The sequence below is a fragment of the Amblyomma mixtum genome, chromosome 2 (assembly GCF_055824585.1).
Source record: "Amblyomma mixtum isolate Tamu chromosome 2, ASM5582458v1, whole genome shotgun sequence".
NCBI lineage: Eukaryota > Metazoa > Arthropoda > Arachnida > Ixodida > Ixodidae > Amblyomma > Amblyomma mixtum.
Genome location: NC_143013.1, coordinates 156,164,891 through 156,170,943, shown reverse-complemented (window position 1 = coordinate 156,170,943; position 6,053 = coordinate 156,164,891). Strand labels below are relative to the sequence as shown.

General features: G+C 42.1%; 1 long non-coding RNA gene across 1 annotated transcript; it reads left to right on the top strand.

Annotated features, from left to right (window-relative positions):
* The first annotated feature begins 357 nt into the window (after window positions 1-357).
* LOC149361354 (uncharacterized) lies at window positions 358-3,349 on the top strand. Its single transcript, XR_016288393.1, has 3 exons — window positions 358-492; window positions 1,301-1,480; window positions 3,159-3,349. It is a non-coding gene; the product is annotated as an uncharacterized LOC149361354 (long non-coding RNA).
* Window positions 3,350-6,053: the final 2,704 nt, after the last annotated feature.

Sequence of the window (6,053 nt, the reverse complement as noted above, 5' to 3'; positions counted from 1 at the left end):
TGAGTAGTCGCACTTTTTCACCTCAATCATTCCAATTTGCTGACTTTGTAACTGAAACAAAATATTTTGTCGTTTAATGCAACAAGTTTGTGGCAAAAAGGGCTTTATCAATTCTTTTCTTTAACGCGTGTAAAGTTAGGCGACGTTAGCGCCATCTTTCCGTTCGCTGGCGGCGGATTGCGAGTCTCATGTTGACCGCGCGCTACACTGTCTTGTTTAGGACGCTGAAACAACTCTTTGTTGACGGGGTGCGACGGTTGTGAAGTTGTGGGTGCATTTCTTCAGTTTGTTAGTGTTAAATGTGCGGCCTCGTTAGTGTTGTGGTAGTGTGACTGAACTCGGAAGGTGACAGATGGGCCAGTGCTGCGGAAGACGTTCTTACGCGCACGCAGTGCTCAAAAACTGCTCTGACGTACTGCACGCAACCACGCCGAGAGCGGCCGGCGCCCGATGCCCGATAGAAGAAACGGCTTGCCGTGAACGTTGACAAATGTAAGTACAGAACTGTAAAATGACTTCTGCGATGTGTGGGGGGTATGATTAAGGGCTGCAAATGCATTTGGGTTGGTCTTCACGTCTTGTTCGCAGTTAGGTGCAAAATGCGGGCACCACGCGCTCGTTTGCAGAGAGAAGGTGTTCTGACACGCTCGCTTGCCAACTATGCAACTTTTAACCCGCCGCCTCACGCTCTTTGCGTCAGCTCCTCGGCGCAGGAGTTATGTGATAGAATTTGGTTGCACGCCGAGAACTATGGGGTGCTGCTTGATTCGTTATTCCGACTGAACAGGAGCAGCGCGTGAAAAGGAGACCATAAGAACGAAAAGTGCTTGTAGCGGCGTGCGTCTTTTGATTCGGCTGCCTGAGTGTTTACTGGATAAGGAGCATTGCCCGTTCTACGTCGCAGTCACATCAAGTGCTGTGTTTCTTGATAGTTCTGGTCAACGAAACGACGATTAAAAATAGCAGAACCATTCCATTGCAGTGCAGCTGAGGTAATCGCACAATGGAAGGTTTGTTGTCATTTTATTTTTTACGTACACTACATTTATGTCATTCCCCCATTTTCAGTCTGAAGCGATAAAAGTATAACGTGATTCGCGAATAATAGCTTTAAGAAAAGTATGACAAGCTTTGTAAACCATTTTTTCGCTAACTATTGGAGGCATAGGTAATTAATCATTAGCCTCCACTCATGAACACTTTGGACTGAACAGCTAGAGGTTGTAATGGGATGTGGCTTGTGTGATGATGTTTATGAAAGCATGGCTCTAATGCAGCCTTTCTTCAAATGCACCCGCAGTCAAGCCCTGTACAGCTGCTCCACTGGTATCATCACGCTACTTTGCATCAGCTTTCATCTGTCATCGAGCCAATGCTACCTCAACCAGAGGCAAATGACATCAAGACCTGCTGGTTCAGCCTATCAGCCATTGACACTGGATATCAAGCATGTGCCACTTGTAAAAGGATAGGTAGACAAGTGGGTATACTTTCCTTGTCTTTTTTAGCCTGCCAAAAATCTTCTGGTCCAGGCTCCCTCTCGCTTTCGTTTTTTTTTTTCTTTTAAAAGAGAACCAACAGAAAGGAAAAAGATATTGCGGGCATCATGAAAGCACTCCCCTAGTCAAGTGCATTGTGTTATAGTGTGAAATGCTTTTTATAGTTTTTTCCCTCATGCCTCTCGTGCTTGGAAATCTTGACCACAGTATAGACCAAATTAAAACAATTATCTGCTTCTTGACCTTTATACAGCAGTCTAAAAGCAGCAAATAAATTTTATAGGTTTACTTCAGCAGTACCTACCTCTTACAAGGTATGGCATGTTTGAAGTGAACCAGTCATGTGATAGGCACGGCCTAACGGGCAGTGCATAATTGAATATTGGCGTTCAAGTGGAGCACTCTGCTTTAGAAGCATATTTGTTGCTAGCATCAATAATTGGTACCTTACCAGGTTATCCTTGCATTACATGAAACCCTGTAGAGCTTATATTTTAGCTCTACAGAAGAAAGGTGCTTATTCGATGTCATGAGTATTGCTGAGGTTTTCTTTCACACTCCCTTTGTCACAACTGACTGCACTGTACAGTTGAAATGCATTTGGAATTGAGTGTTGGTGCATTGTTATTTTTATTCATGCCGACGTTCAGTTACTGATTGCGTTACACTAGCTTAGCCTAAGTCAACAAATATTGCTGTGACCTTAAGACCCCTGGCTTTACTTGAACCGATGCATTTGATGTTGCCTTTCTCCTCTGCCATCAAGGTTTGTAATAAGCTGTGTAAATAACTTAATTTACTTTCTCGAGGTATTTATTGCTGCAATTAGTGACACGTAATTTCCTAAAGAACAACTTAAGTGCACATTTTTATCTTCTTTGGAACACTTGTTTGCTTGTTTCCCTTGTATTCTTAACTTAAACAGATATGAGCAGGCCTCAGCACTGGAGGGATGTGCTGCGGGACAAATAAAAAACTACCAGTCCAGCTGCTCCCTTAGGGGCACGTTTCTGAGGCTTTTATCGCTTGTAGTTCTATGCAGCTTTACTTACAAGTATTGTGTCTGACGCAGTGTGTGCCTTAATATTTTTGATTCATTTTCTTTAGAGTGTGCCACTCTTGCCCTGGCAAACTTGCTCACCTTTGTACTCTTTGTTCATACATTTTCCCCTAACACCTGGTGTAGCTCCAAATGATACATTATCTACAGCAACATGTGCATTATATTGCATTGTCTTTGTGCCATCACTTTTGAAAACAAAAGCTGCCTGAATTTTTGTGCAGACAAATCAGAAACACAAAATAATTTTCATATTTGATGGCCTGCATGTTATCTTCATATGACTGGAATGGCTAAATATCTCTTCGTGGTAGCCTAATTAGGTGTAACACGTTAATGTCAGTTCCTGTGAATATCATTCAGTCTTCGAATGTGGGGGCAGAATTGAACACAACAGCATGTTATAGCTTTTTCTTGTTCAAGGACGCATTACATTTAGTTCTAGTCTTGTGACTGCTGCTTATGCTATTACTCAGCAGCCTTATTAAACTCACTCGGAGTGCTGCATTTTAGTGCACATTTAACTGATTGTTGCTTCTCCGTGTTTGATTCTATTAGAAGTTACTATAACTGTATACTTTGAATGTTTTCTTGTGCAGTTCTCTTGCTGCTGCATTCTGCCATGGAGGAGGCTACCTGTTCGTGCACACGTCTCATCACTAGGACGCTACCTCTTCCGCTGGTGATGCAGACAAGTAACGACAGGGTTAATTGGAGAGACATGAGAGAGGCCTTTGGCCTGTAGTGGGCATAGTCAGGCTGATGATGGTGATGAATAACAAACAGGCTGCCTGATATTGAGGACAAGTGTCAGGATAGTGCATCAACAAAGCCGCTTAAGCATTTCTGTGCTGATGCATTTTTATTAAAATCAGCTCATAGCTTAATATCTACATCCATGGGGACATTTAGCTTATGTTTGGCATCTGTTTGACTTTTAATTCGCTAGTGTTTGAAGCCTTTAATGTTGGTCTTAAGACAGTGTAAGCATTGTTTCACTGTGTGGGATTTTTTAGCTGTTTTGGAGAGATGTGTGTGTATGCATGCAGTTTTTTTCCACGGGTTTGTTATGTGGCTCATGGAACCTTCATGTTACAGAAGAAATTATTTCGTTTCTGTGTTGTACAGGAAAGTGAGCAGTATTTATATGCACCAGGTGTTTCAGGGAAGAATAAGTAGTTTTCAAAAATATGGCTTTTGCTGCATAATATTACCACTGTTAGCAGACACCAGAAAGCCGGTGAGGTGTATTTAGTAAGCTGGTTAACTAATTTCTGATAATTAACTTTTTAACTAACACAGGTTTGCAACTGGTTGCAGTTAGAGACTTTTAGCCAGTTGTTTGTAATAGCCATATCAGTTTCTGGAATGTACAAAACATGATTACTTTCGCCGCTGTGGCTCGACAAAATTTGGCTGCATCGTGCGAAAATACATGCGCTTTTGAAAGCACACAGGGAAAGGAACCCCTCCAGTGCATGTAACTGCTACAAATCTCTAATGGCAACTAGACGCCTAACTCTGATAGTGAAGGAATCGTACTCTTAGCGGTAAGAACACACACAACACCAAGACACACACACACACAGGCCACCCGCTAGACTTCAACTATCTTTACTGGACACTTGTACGACATAAATATGTATCACTGAGCACACGCAGGTGCCTCGTCATCGGCATCAGGTCTAACTACGCCCTCCCCTCTCCTCCAAGGCATAGGGTTGCGCCGATAAACAATCTATTTTTCTGCCAACGCCAGGGAGGGAGTGCTTACACATGTCGCCTGCCTCTTGAATACGAAAGACTTCGATAATTTCTCTTTCTTTTTTCTCGGCTCCCAGGCCTTTCGTATTCGAGGCGGGTGACGTGTGTAAGCACTCCCTCCCTGGCATTGGCAGAAAAAGGGATTGTTTATCGGCGCAACCCTATGCCTTGGGGGAGAGGGGAGGGCGTAGTTAGACCTGATGCCGATGACGAGGCACCTGCGTGTGCTCAGTGATACATATTTATGTCGTACAAGTGTCCAGTAAAGATAGTTGAAGTCTAGCGGGTGGCCTGTGTGTGTGTGTCTTGGTGTTGTGTGTGTTCTTACCGCTAAGAGTACGATTCCTTCAAGCCGTTACCAACTAGCCCAACTTAATGTTTTAACGAAGTTTCTGGTAGTGAAAAGGTTCATTAATAAAAATTAGCTAACCAGCTTACTACGTAAGACTCTTCACAAGTTTTCTGGTGCCTGCCAACACTGGTAATACTATGCTGAAAAAGCCATACATTCATCTCAAAATACCTGTTTTTTGAAAATTACTTAGTCTTCCCTGAAACACCTCGTATATATGTAAGAAAAACCGAACGGGATTTAATTGACGACGTTTTGCTTGGAGGGCCAGCCGTTTTCAAGTGTACTACAGCATTTGAAGCACACAGCTTTTGTTTCGAATGCTATACTATACTCGAAAAAGGCTGGTCCTCCAGCCGAAACATCGTGAATTAAAACCTGTTGTTTTTCAATTGCTGTGTGTCAGTCATTGTTACTAAGAGGGAACTGAGGGGAAGTGTGCCGAAAGCAATATTCTGTTCCTCTATTGTTCTCCATAAAATATTTTGATGCATCATGCATGTGTTGTAGCGCGTATGTACACTTGTGCACAATAAATGTAATAATTTGCATTTTGCTTCTATTATTCTTTAAGCACTCCAGGATAGTGTTCAAAAAATGATTTTGAAGTGATAAAACTATGTTGGTAAAAGTGTTGTACTGTGTAGAACATACACTTTTGCAAAAGTTGATGTAGGAATTATACTTTCTTCGTACTTGAGTCTTTTGAATAACGGTGGCCAATTGTCGGAAGACCGTTGATAGGGTGTTGGTAGACATTGTCGGTATGTGGTTCATAAGAAGTGTAAAGACTTTCTATGTACTTGAGTCTTGGATAACGGTGGCCAATTGTCGGAAGACCGTTAATAGGGTGTTAGTAGACTTTGTCGGTAAGGGGTCAATAGGAAGTGTATACAAACTCGATAAGGGGATGATAGGAAGTATAAAGACTTTCTATGTACTTGAGTCTTTTGGATATCGGTGGCCAATTGTCGGAAGACGGTTGATAGGTTGTTACTACAATGTACAAAGACATTTAAAAGACTTTCTATTCAATGTTGATAGGTTCTATTAACAATTGTCGAAAGACTTTCTAAAGAATGTTACTAAAAATTTTTGTAAGCGAATGCTAACAAGTAAGCCGAGGAAAGGCAGCCGTTCTTGAAGTAAGGGCGCCCGCAAACTGCACTACATCGAACGAATACGCTGTCCCTTAAAGGAATCGCTCTACACAATTCCATTCCATCTTTCGATCGTTACTGTCCAACGCGCTGAAATCAGAAACATTTCATCAACGGTTCTACATTTCTCTTTTAAACGTCCCGAAAATAAAAGGGGAAATACGGGTGTGAGAATTCAAGGAAGCGCCCATCCCATAGAAACATCTTATATTAATCTC